This window comes from Microcaecilia unicolor, chromosome 8 (assembly GCF_901765095.1).
Source record: "Microcaecilia unicolor chromosome 8, aMicUni1.1, whole genome shotgun sequence".
NCBI lineage: Eukaryota > Metazoa > Chordata > Amphibia > Gymnophiona > Siphonopidae > Microcaecilia > Microcaecilia unicolor.
The window spans coordinates 221,692,481-221,706,028 of NC_044038.1; the positions used below are offsets into that span (position 1 = coordinate 221,692,481).

At 46.4% G+C, this 13,548-nt stretch overlaps 1 protein-coding gene across 1 annotated transcript in view; it reads right to left on the reverse strand.

Annotated features, from left to right (window-relative positions):
• Positions 1-7,221: 7,221 nt before the first annotated feature.
• The window catches only part of JPH2 (junctophilin 2), a 103,752-nt gene continuing 97,425 nt past the window's right edge, over positions 7,222-13,548 (reverse strand). The window contains exon 7 of the transcript XR_003943073.1: positions 7,222-7,633. The gene's annotated coding sequence lies outside the window, so the exon portion shown is untranslated. The remainder of the gene's footprint in view (positions 7,634-13,548) is intronic.

A 13,548-nucleotide genomic window follows, 5' to 3' on the forward strand; every position in this document is an offset into this window, starting at 1 on the left:
AGAATAAAATTACAGAACACATAGACAGACATGGTTTAATGCGACAGAGTCAGCATGGATTCAGCCAATGGAAGTCTTGCCTCACCAATTTGCTTCATTTCTTTCACGACATGAATAAACATGTGGATAAAGGTGAGCCAGTTGATGTAGTATATCTAGATTTTTAGAAAGCCTTTGGCAAAGTTCCTTATGAGATACGTCCATCTTTCATTTCGATAATACAGTCGGGGATGCCCAAATCCTGAAATTTAGGTCATCCTTAGAGATAGTCGTCCCTAGACGGCGATAATGGAAACCAAGGACACCCATCTCAGAAACGACCAAATGCAAGTCCTTTGGTCGTGGGAGGATCCAGCATTTGTAGTGCACTGGTCCCCCTGACATGCTAGGTAGGCGTAGGGAGGATGGAGCGGGAAAGATAGGGGGTTAGCATAAGGAGAATGGGAGACATGGTCAATGTATAACAATCATCGATACAGAGTCATGTGGGTGGGCTTTAATTAAGTTGGATCATTGGAGTAGGCTTTCTTGAAGAGATGGGTCTTCAATGCTTTTCTGAAGGGCAAATGGCCGTTGATTGTTCTGAAAAGTTGGACGCAATGTTGTAGACTATGAGGGATCTGTGCCCAGCTTGTATACCAGGATTTGCATTGGGTTTCAGTTGGTGTAAATCTGGTCCCAGAGTTAGGCGTGGAAATGCGGTGCCCTCTTTGTAGATAGTGCTTAGCACCGATTTTTTTCTGGAGATGAATTTTCAGTAGCCTTTATACAATTCCCCCCTATTCCTCCAGGCTCACTTCACCTCTCATGTTGAATAACCATTAAGTCAGCAGTTTTTACTACCTTCATAGCTTCATTTTACAGGGTTCTCAGGGAAATTGATTAGGCGGGGTGAAATGTCCTGTTATTGAACATCTGGATTTAAATAGGCTCTTGATATGGGTTAAATACCCTTAATAAAAGATTATCCCTGCTCAATTTCAGAGATGTGTGTCACGGAGCCTCTAAATGGAGAAAACACCCAAGTTCAGTGCTCTGTTTCACCACAGAAATGGTGAGACTGTTACATGGTGACCTTACCCAGAGAGGGCTCTGCGAGATGGGCCAGGACTCTTCAGGGATTCTTTAGCCGTCTTCTCTGATATGCCGTTCGTCATTCCAGCTCAGACAGTGGGTGTTGTGCATAATAAACACATCCAGCAAAAGGCCAGACTATCACCTTGATATTTCACACAGTGTTTCAAATGCTAGGCTTGTTGTACCCCCTAGTCAGTCTGATCTTCTGCGTAATCCAAAATTAATATGCCTAGAATGGATTTCCTTGCACTGCCTTTATTGCATGCAAACCTGTCTCATTATGGCTATTCTAAAAACCTGACTGACTAGGGGGTACACAAGAAGCAGCTCGAGAAGCACTGTTGGATATTATTACCAGCATCTCTTCTACAGTTAGATGTCATTAATATCTCTCAATAACAATTATAAGCATATCATGTACAACTGACATTAAAACAAATTGTGTTTGATAAACTGCAAGTAACATAAGGTGACCATATATCTGAACGTTATCGGGGATAAATTGAACCCTCTGCTTTTACATAGAAACAGAGAAAATGACAGCAGCAGTGGCATAGCCATGAGGGGGCCTGGGTGGGCACAGGCCCACTCAACAGCGATATACTGCTCTGGTAGCTGGCAGGGATCTCCAAGCCCTGCCAGCTACTCATCTCCTCAAAGCTGCCTAGGGGGCGTAGCCAGACCTCGACGGGAGGGGGAGCCAGAGCCCGAGGTGGGGGGGGCACTGTTTAGCCACCTCCCCCTGCCCACCACTTTGGACCGCCGCTGCAACCGCAAGAAACCCCCGCCGCCCGCCCGCCCACCCACCTGCCCTGCCGCTGCATCAGGTAACTTGTTTGCTGGTGGGGGTCCCCAAGTCCTGCCAGTCGAAAAGTCTTCTTCAGCGCCGGTCGACTCTGGCGCCTTCGTTGTCGGATCATCTCTTTCTGATGCCTTATGTCCTGCACAGGGCTACAAGCACGGTGCAGGACCTAAGGCATCAGAAACAGATGTTCCCACAACGAAGGCGCTGGAGTCAACCAGCGCTGAAGAAAACTTTGGCTGGTGGGGTTTGGGGACCCCCGCCAGCAAACAAGATACCTGATGCGGCGGCGGGGGGGGGGGGGCAGGCTGCGATGGCGGGGGGGGGGTCAAATATAGAGGGGGCCAGGGCATAATCTGTGGGGGCCCATGCCCCGCGACCCCACCTAGCTACGCCCCAGCAAAGAAACTCCTGTGCACAGTTTGGCAGTCGGCAGTTGCTTCCTGAGCCGCTGACAGTCTTTCCCGATGGTGTACGCATACACGATGAATGGGCCCACTGTTGGCAATAGAGTGCTCACTCTGTCAAAAGAAATCACATTATTATTGGCAAATGAAATGTCCCGATTTTTCTGCTTGCCTTTGTTTGTTATTGACATGCAACGATATGGGATACATCAATGACGATATGGGATACATCAGTGGCGCTTCCTGTGTCGTTGCAAGCGTTAGCCTATTTCTACTCATTTGTGTGAGGTGGCCTGAAAATTCGAAAGTATAGGCTTATTTCGAAACCTCATCCTAACCCCTATTGTTAGGTAAGAATGTGCGTAATGGTTTTCTGTACATACTTTCCCCTACATATAGGATGGGTCATTTTCTAAAAGTCCACCTTCATGGTTAAAGCAACCTGTGGAAATGGTTATTCCGGCTGATACTCAGCTGGCAGTGGCAGGGGTGTAGCTATCATGGGGCCACGGGGGCATGGGCCCCCTTAGATTTGGCCCTGGACCCCCTGCCGAGACCCTCTTGACCCCCTTCCCGCCGCCAACCCTCCCCCGCTGCCGTCGCGTACCTTTGCTGGCGGGGGACCCCAACCCCCACCAGCCGAAGTCCTCTTCTTGGCCGCGCGGCATTGCTTGCTGAATGATCTGTTCAAGTTTCTGTGCATGCATCTGACGTCAGGACGTCAGACGCACCCACAGAAACAGATTCAAACTTGATCAGATCATTCGGAAATGCCGCACGGCCGAGAAGAGGACTTCAGCTGGCGGGGTTTGGGGTCCCCCGCCAGCAAAGGTATGTGGTGGGAGAAGGTTGGTGGCAGGAAGGGGGGGGGTTGAGAGGGTTGCGGCGGCAGTGGCGTTGGGGGGGACCGGCGGGTGGGGGTTGGGGTCCCCTGCCAGCAAAGGTACGCGGCGGGAGAGAGTTGGCGGCGGGAAGGGGGGTTGAGAGGGTTGCGGCGGCAGCGGCGGGGGGTGAAAGTTGGCAGCAGGGGGGGTCGGCGGTGCCGGGCGGGGGCTAAAATGTGCCCCCTCACGTCGGGCTCTGGATCCACCTCCCATCGAAATCTGGCTATGCCCCTGGAGTGGTAAGTGTTTTATTAAATGCTGACCTTCGCTGGCTAGATGAGCCCTGGATATTCAGTGCCAGGCCATGTCTGGGCACCAGAACTGAATATCGGAGACTAAATCCTGTAGGGCTGTGGTACTACTTGTGTGGTACCGTGAGACTGCCATGAGAGGTCACAGCAGCCATTTACCACAGGCAGCCAAAAGGGGCAGGAGCAAGGGTTCTTCGCTCCTGCACCCATCAGGACCGCCAGGACTATTAGGCAGGCCTGGGGGGACCTATCTGGATGAGGGGGGGGGGGGCTGGAGTGAGAGGATCATTCTGGGGAGGAGGAGGGAGTTTAATCTTGAGGGCTGGAGGGGAGGGGGTAGGAAGGAAGGGATTTGAGGGGACTTAAAAATTACAAAGTAGTTATGTGGGTCCCGGCTGAAATTCAGTGCCAGGGCTTGCGTAGCTACGCGGGTGAATTTAGGACAGCTTTTGAGCTGTCCTAAACTCACCCGCTTTGCTATATGGGTCCCAACACTGAGGGGCCCTTTTACTAAGCTGCATAAGCGTGTACGTACAGTTTTGAACTACCGCCCAGCTACTTGTGGCCCTGGTGGCAATTTTATTTTTGATGCGCTTCCGCTACGCACGCCAGAAAATATTTGTTATTTTCCAGCGCTCGGAGCTAACCGGGCAGTGATCAGCATTGTATGCGCGCTGACAATTACCGCCTGATTAACATGTGAGACCTTACCACTAAGTCAGTGGGTGGCAGGAAGGTCTCAGGCCCAAAATGGACACTTGCCAATTTTCATTTTGCCGCATGTCCATTTATGACCCAATAAAAAGGCCTTTTTTTGCAGGTGCACTGAAAAAAATGGACCTGCAAGCGTCCAATACGCGCATCTAAACCAGCGCAGAACATTTTTCGGTGCACCTTAAAGGACCTCTGAATATTCCTGGAACCCGCATAATCTCCATTTCCTCCCCAGCAGGGGCGTAGCCAGTCTTCGGTGGGAGGGGGGTCCAGGGCCCGAGGTGAGGGGGCACATTTTAGTCCCCCCCCCCCCCGCCGCTGCCGACCCCCCTCCCCGCCATTGCTGACTTTGCCCCCCCTGCTGCCGACCCTCTCGACCCCCCTCCCGCTACCAACCCGCTGTCGCCTACCTTTGCTGGTGGGGGACCCCAACCCCCGCCAGCCGAGGTCCTCTTCTTCTCAAAAACAGAAGGAAGCCTTTTGCGAGAAGAAGAGGACCTTGGCTGGCGGGGGTTGGGGTCCCCCGCCAGCAAAGGCTGGTGACGGCGACGGCGGGTTGGCGACGGGAGGGGGGGTTGGTCGGGTCGGCGGCAGGGGGGGTCCAGGGCCAAATCTGGCCCCATGTAGCTACGCCACTGCTCCTCAGTGCCACCCCTTATACTGCCCCTGACCTGCCCACTTTTAACATGAGTGGTCAGAGATGATATTTAGTGGCAATGTCCAGTTTGGTGTCACTGAATATCGGAGATTGGGCGGCTTACCACGATCATTTTTGCCTGTTTTTCTGAGCATGAGAAATGTTAGCTCCACACAGTGCCCGTCACTTCCTGCATCTCAGGCTTTCACCAGCGGGCAAAAGAAGAGGAAAACGTCAGCTCGTTGCTTTCAAGATTTGGAAGGTCACACAACTTCTAAAAGAGAGAGTTTAAAGTAAAACGGAGGACCATCCTACGGACCACGTGAAAATACAGAACAACTGCACAGATTGTGTAACTGTTTATTATTGCACATAAGTCCAGCGTAGCATTTGACGGAAACATTATGGAAAATATTAGACAGACTCCATCAAAAAACAATGGAAAACCTGTGATGGCCAAGGTGTGAGCAGTGAAATGTACTACCGTAAGACCTTAAAAGCTCAGCAGAGACATTCTTTATCTTGACAGCATGCAAACTGAGGTAAGTGGGTTACCTTCGAAATACAGAAAACAGTTCTATGGGATGTTTTCCACGAAGACAAAAAAAAATAACCTACAGAAAATAAAATAACAGTTATCAGGAAATCATTCTGAGGGAAGCAATCTACCACACTTGCATCAAAGTCAGTTGACTTAGCGCTATTAAGAGAATTCAATTTGTGCTTACAGTGATAAGTTAAAGGCCTCTTCTCGCACAATAGATTTAAAATGCTGATACCAGCTTGAAAATGTACCGTCTGAATAGCTCAGATATTGACACATTAACCACTGACATACTCATTTCATGGTATCACAGAGGAAGACCTATTATCCAACCAGCAGAAAGTGGAACTGTGCCCTGATCCTATCGGGTGGGCACCCGTCCATTCTTGATTTTGAGGGTCCTTCAGCAATGAGAAGTCTTCATTTTGCAGCAGCAACAACCTCATAGGTTAGCAGTTTCTTCCTGTTTCCCTGCTGCCCATGACGGGAAGGTGGGGTTCTCCCAGCTGATATCCCAATCCAGTCTTACGCCAGAGAACTGCCGCAGTCCGTTTTCAGTTAGGTAGGCCGCCTCTCTAGCCTATACGGGAAGCCCTCCTCTGTTTCCTCTTTAAAGTTGTCCTTTGAATGGCAAAAGATACACCGATGTATAACCGATGAAAATTCACACTGCCCAGTCCTCTGCAAAATTATTCTTCTCGAAATATATAGTATTCTTTTCAGGTACTGCATCCGTTAAATCTTGTCAACAACAGGTTCTCTTCTCTGAGACAAAGACAAATTAAAGAAGCAGTGACACATTCGGGACTCGTGCGCATCACATAAGGTCACTTCCTTGTAAACAGAAAAGTTAAGTAGCGCGGTCATGCTGCCGTGATGTTCTGGTGAGACGTGTCCCAGTAATCCTGACCGCCGGTTCAGTTCTGTTTCCAACCCCCGAGCTTTCGGAAATAGCAGCACCAAGTTACCGGGGCGAAGAATCCCGCTCCACAGGCGCACAAGCAGTACAAAGGGCCATAGGAGCGGGATTTGTGGGTGCTTGAGCACCCCCAATATGTGTCAAAGGAGGGGTGATTTCCATTGGGCTTAGCACCCCAATAATTCTGAAAAGTTGGCTCCTATGCCAAGGGGCCTTTTACTACTACTGGCTAAGCAAGTGGCATGCGAATTAATGACTGGCCAGGGGAGGCACCTTTACCATGCTGGCATGACAGAGAGGGTTAATTCTTGTGCTATCTACATCAGTAGCGTAGCCAGAATGTAATTTTTGGGTGGGCCAGTGGGTAGGTTGGGTGGGCATGCATTTCTTCTTCCCTTCTCTACTCCCCCCCCCCCATGAACTTTAAAAGTTAAATACTATAAATTTGAACCCCACCCCACCCCGACATCCCATCTGAGCCCCTCTGCACGACCCAGTCCCCACCTGCCTACCAGCTCCACGATCGACGAGCAGACGACCCTCGTCTTCCATCCGGCATCGAGTCTTAAAAAAAAGCCCGGAGAAACGCCTCGCGTCTGCTGTGCACTGCTGTAAAGCAAGCAGCAAATCGTCTCGTCGGTCCTTCCTTCACTGTGCCCGCCCTTGCGGAAATAGGAAGTTACATCAGAGGGCGGGACACAGTGAAGGAAGGACCGACGAGACGATTTGCTGCTTGCTTTACAGCAGTGCACAGCAGACGCGAGGCGTTTCTCCGGGCTTTTATTTTTTTTTTTAAGACTTGATGCCGGATGGAAGACGAGGGTCGTCTGCTCGTCGATCGTGGAGCTGGTAGGCAGGTGGGGACTGCAGTGCCAGCAGAGCACCCCCCTCCCCACCTGCTGACACCCGGGGCTGGGCGGGCCTGGAGGGAAACTGGCTGGGCCTGGGCCTGTCCAGGCCCACCCGTGGCTACGCCCCTGATCTACATGCCCTGTTATGGAGTGAAAAATAGGAGGGTTCTGGATAGGGACTGCACACTGCAGTCAGTGCATGGTAAATTGCCACGTTCTCTTCCTGTTGCAGATAGCGTAATAAGTGCAACCCATGTTGTCAGTGTTCATAAGAACATAAGAATAACCATACTGGGTCAGACCAATGGTCCATCGAGCCCAATATCCTGTTTCTAACAGTGATCAATCGAGGCCACAAGTACCTGGCAGAATCCCAAACAGTCAAAAAAGAATCATAGGAGTAGACTCTAGCAGTAGCATAAATCATATCCAGAGGCATCAGGAGACTATCGGCCACGAGCTATCGGATCTCTTACAGCGCACAGCTGTTCAAATCCTGGCTCTCTTGTACTGTCATCAATCATTTGTTTCTGGAGCGCTCTCGCAGCTTGAAAAAAAAAAATCTGTTTCACCATTAAATACCTTTCCATTTATTAAACTAATGTCAAAAGAATTCACAAGTTAAGCTAAAAAACTATGACCACTAAGCTTAGGCCACTTGCGTGGAAACAACGCTGAACATTTTTGTAAAAAGTACCTGCAGCCTTTCAGGTAATTGTGATGCTAAAGCATGGTAAGAACATTCCACGCCTCCTCCCCCCCCCCCCCCCCCCCCACCGGATACAGTAATATTGAAATGTTGTACCATCATCAGAAAAGGAGATATAGGCTTTGATGTGCTCTTTTAACCCCCCCCCCCCCCCATTTACTAGGCCACGCTATCAGCTGGTGGTGCGGTAATACCGACATAGCCCGATCACTTTGAATGGGATATGTTGGCATGGCTTAGTAAATTGGGGGGGGGGGGGGTTGTTTTCTTTGAGGTCCTTTTATTAAACTGCAGGAAAAAGTGTCCTTAGCATATCCTTATGTGGGTTTTCCCCATGCACTAAGGCCATTTTTACTGCAGCAGTAAAATGGCTGACTTTCTATTTTTTGCATTAATGGTCGTGTGCTGATGTCATCATTAGCGTGCAGCCATTGAAAAATGAGCATGTTAGCACTTACTAACACCAATTTTATAGGTGGTGAGAGCTCAAGTGCTAACCCTGCATTAACCCCGGATTCTATATAGTGCGCCTAGAGTTATGCGTGGTTCTGCTTGCAAATCTATGCGTATTCACATACATAAGTATTATTATTTGTTACATTTGTACTCCACGTTTTCCCACTCATAGCAGGTTCAATGTGGCTTACATATTGTATACCGGTACTTATTTGTACCTGGGGCAATGGAGGGTTACGTGACTTGCCCAGAGTGGGAATTGAACCCAGTTCTCCAGGACCAAAGTCTACCATGCTAACCACTAGGCCACTCCTCCCCTACACTCCACTCCCAGTATTGCCATACTGGGACAGACCAAAGGTGACAGCGGCAATCCGCCCCGGATGGCAGCCGACCTAGGAACGCCACTGTGTAGAATCCCAAAGAGTAGCAACATTCTAGAATTCTAAAGAATAACAAGATTCCATGCAGAATTTCAGAGTGTAGCAACATTCCATTTTGAACCCCAAAGAGTAGCAACATTCCATTCAGAATCCCAAGTACATAAGCGTTGCCATACTGGGACAGACCGAAGGTCCATCAAGCTCAGCATCCTGTTTCCAACAGTGGCCAATCCAAGTCACAAATACCTGGCAAGATCCCCCAAAAAGTACAAAACATTTTATACTGCTTATCCCAGAAATTGTGGATTTTCCCCAAGTCCATTTAATAACGGTCTATGGACGATTGTTAACAGCTCTTAACAAGCAATAACAAGCACTAACTGGCAAAAATTAGAATTTATGCACGTACATTGCTAAGCATATTCTGGTAATGTATTGCATCTAAATTCCATCGTGCGCAGGTAAAGAGGGCCAATCTTAAAGGGTATGGAAATGGATGTTTCATGGGCATTCCAAAATCTACGTGCTTGTTATAAAATACAGGCCAGTGCACGTAAATATGCGCGCAGGGATTTATGCCAGCTTTTCATTGGCATACATGGAGGGCGTGTGTAGAATATACTTAGGCATAATTGCCTACCGTGTGTTAATTTTAGGTGCCATATATAGAATTGGGCCCTAATCTGTTAGCGCACGGTGATGTAGCTGTGCTAACTGATTAGCACAGAACACGCCCACTCTCCATTCCCAGACATGTCCCCAGCGCTAAAAAATAAATTCTATTTTTTAGCACGTGGGAAGCAAGCACTGATCCCAAACTACTGCTGCCACCTGAGCACAGCCCGTGGTAGTACCTTTTACTTTGCTGTAAGCGCGCATTAGGGTTAACATAGCTTAGTAAAAAGGCTCCTTTGTGTGGTAATATAGCTGGGTAACTGATCAGTGCAGAAGCAGCCACTCTCCGCCCCCCAGACACACCCCCTCTGTGCAAAAATTAGAAATAATTTTTTAGTACACAATTAGGAGGAGATTCTATATATGGCACCTAAAGAGTCGGCGATGAAATCAATGCTAAGCGTATTCTATAATCGCTGCCTAGATTTAGTGCTGATATCTGCGCATATCCATTTATGCCAATGAAAACCTGGTGTAAATTTCAGCGCGTAGATTTAGGCGCATACGCCCATGAAATGCCCATTTCCCTGCCCATAACCATGCCCCTTTTTGCCTCCATGCATGAGAAGTTACAGAATGCGCTTAGTGACTTCTGCGCCTAAATTCTAATCAGTGCCAATTAGTGCTCATTATTGCTTGTTAAGTGCAGTTATCGGCGCTCATTAGCTTGTTAAGCCAATTAAGTTATGCACGGTGTTATAGAATCTGCGTCGATTTCAGCGCCTAAATCTCGGCACACTCTACAGAATCCGGGGGTTAGTCTGCAGCAATTTGTCATTTATTGCAAGAGGTCTGAGCACACGGCATGCCACGGGGTACACTGAGGCATCCTGAGGTAATTTTGCCATGTGCACACGCTACTCAAGCACTAAAAATAAAATGTGTCTTGGGGGGGTGGAAAGTGGGTGTGTCCTGCGCTACTCGGTTACTGCAGCTACACTGCCATACATTAACTGATTAGCACATGGTTAGCGCATGAGCTCTTACCGCCTACATAATGGATGGCACTAAGGGCTTATGCACTAATCTGTTTTAATGGCCACACGCTGAAATGGCAAAATTTGCACGTGACCATTAATACCAAAAATAGGAATTGCAGCCATTTTACCTCAGGAGTAAAAATGGCTGTAGCACATGGGAATGACCTGTGTAAGGGCATGCTAAGGCCACCTTTTACTGCTGTTCAGTAAAAGGGTCCTTTCATTTTTTACTTTATGTTTATTATGGAATTTATAATTTCATAAAAAACTTAGATTTTTTTTAATTTGCAATGTATCAAATAAAATTGGAACTTTCTATATTGGTTGAGTGGAGTACCATCAGATGACTTTTGACATTCATCAATCAAAACTACATTCTGCTTCTGTAATACGGAAACATAGAACACAACAGCAGACAGGGACCTCGAGGGATACCTAGTCTGCCTATCTCCAGTCCTGCTACAGAGACAGAAATCCCAGTTGACCTTTGGTTGTCTCCATCACTTCTTCATAATCAGGAATCCTCTCTGCTTGTACCAGGCTTCCTTGGATTCTGTCACTGTTTCCATCTCAACCTAGGAAGGTGATCCTATACATCTACCACCCTTTCCATGAAGGAATACAATACAGTCTTGATTATCCGACCTTCGTTAATCTGACCATCCGGCATATCTGACAGACCCCCCCCCCCCATGGTGATGTCATCATGCTTATTTCTATTAAAACTTTTTGTTTTAGAACAAGCATATGTACAGTAATTATGTTTTAGAACTGTAGTCGGTAATTCTATGCCTTTGTTTAGGCATCCTATGAGAGGTTACCATTGTTTTCCGTATTATTTGAATTTTCACTTCCCCGACAATTGGTTGGTCTCGTTTATGTCAGATAATCGAGACTGTGCTGTATTTCTTGATGGTATTTTTGAGTCTAGTCCCCTAGAGGCTCTTTTACTAAGTTGTTGTATAAAATGAACTTAGTGCGTCATAACACAGGACTATCCCGTGCACTAAGCTCATTTTAAATCGCAGATGTAAAATAGGGTTTATCTTTCAAAATTTTTGCTGGTCCCATGGTAATTTTTCCATTAGCACGTGGGACCAGCAAAAATATTAAAGCAGGTGCATTTAACACCCCCAGTTTAGGAAGTGGTTAATGTTCCTACTTTAAGTCCACATTAATCACCAACACACCACACCAGGAGGGGAAGTTGTCTGTGGAACGAACGGAGAGGCCAAAGTAGTTGGGAAGGGATGTAGGCCAACCAATGAAACAGATATCCATAGGTTGACTGCAGCAAGTTTATTTAACAAATATCGAAATACACGTAGACTCGACACGGAACTGCGTTTTGGCAATAAATGCCTGCCTCAGGAGTCAATGTATCTGATATTTAATGTCTGTATATTGCAATCGTTATAATTGAGAAAACCCAAAAGTCACTTTGGTATGAGTCAGCAACTGACACAATGCTCGCACTTCAGAGCGCGGGAGAAGTCCATGTTAACCAGTTAGCAGGCGGTAATGTGAGCGTACTAGCTGGTTAATGCTTCCAAGCTCATTCCCAGCCATTCTCCATCCATACCACGCCTCCGTCCAAATAAATTGAAAAAAATAGTGTGTGATTACCACGTGCAAACAGGGAATTATTGCAGGATGCTTTAACATATCCTGTCGAAAGCCTTTTTCGGTGCACTAAACTCATGTTAGGGCTTAGTGTACCTTAGTAAAAGGGTCCCTTTCACTTTTCCTGTTGGATATACATATCTTAGTCTTAATCTGGGCTTAAAGATCTAAAATAATTTAAAAAATGGATTTTAACGATTCCTGGAAAATGACTTGATGCTTCTTTGGAGTTTATTCAATGGAGAGGTTCTTAAAAAGATGCTTATTGAGCCCACGTGCGTGGTGTAAAATGAAACAGACTGGGGGAGGGGTAATTATTGACCAAGAGTACATCATCACAAATACCCAATGTACCTTAATGTAACTCACCTCGAGCTACTACTGAAAAAGGTGTGAGCAAAATCTAAATACATAAACTCTACATTTAGAACTTACTTTAAAACGATCTGAAATTTCCAAAAAAGAAAAAGAGGAGTGTGGTAGCCGTGTTAGTCCACTCTTAAAGTTATCAATAGAAATCAAACAAAATAAAACATGGAAAAGAAAATAAGATGATACCTTTTTTATTGGACATAACTTAATACATTTCTTGATTAGCTTTCGAAGGTTTCTTAAGACAAGATTCAATTTACATAGACATCACATGAACAATACTGGTGCCAGAAGGGTTCCCACCCCTGTTGGTCAGCATTTTACAGGACCAGGACACTGTACCAGTGACTTCACAGTGAGAATCCTGAAAGGTAACTTTAAAACCATACAAGAACGTAAGACCTTTGAAGTCAGAATGATTGAATATTTTAACACCCAACAGAAAGGACTTAACAAGGATCTGGGGTTCCTAGCCCATTATAAACCATAAAGCTGTATGTCTCTGTTGATCACCCTCCCCTCACCTATCCACACCCATCCTGTTAGAATATCAATGATATGCTTTGATGTCCCCATGCATACCTCCTACCCACCCCATCCTCCCACCCTGTCAGACTGTCATAGTAATGCTTGAATGTTTTCACTTATATACACTGTCAGCTAGCACATTTGCTTATTTCCGATCTGACGAAGAAGGGCAACCTTCGAAAGCTAATCAAGAAATGTATTAAGTTATGTCCAATAAAAAAGGTATCATCTTATTTTCTTTTCCATGTTTTATTTTGTTTGATTTCTATTGATAACCAAAAAAGAAAAAAAAAACGTACTTTATTGCTCAAAACTGCTGAGAATTACAATAACATAATTCCACTGAAGGATTTTTCAGCAGCCATTTTGAAATGTCAACTGCCTCAAAAGGAAAATAAATCCAATCAACTTCTTTTCATTTGCCACATTTTGGAGGTATTTACTGTGGCTTTGTATGTGTTTGGGGGAGGATGGGAGTGCAGGCACTATTTGAGGTGTCTGAGGAGAATGATGGCTCCATTTCGAAGTAGTTTCATTTTGCTTTAAGCTGAAGTTAGCAAACACCTCAAGTACAGCTTATCACAAACACCTTATATCTCAGGAAAGCTGAAAATCATAGCTGTAAAAATGTGTAAGAAATATGCTTGCATGACCTGAGAAAACATTACTTAGAATAAACAAATCTTCATATGATAAGAAATCATACATAATAATGCAAAAATGGAAAGACTGCGGC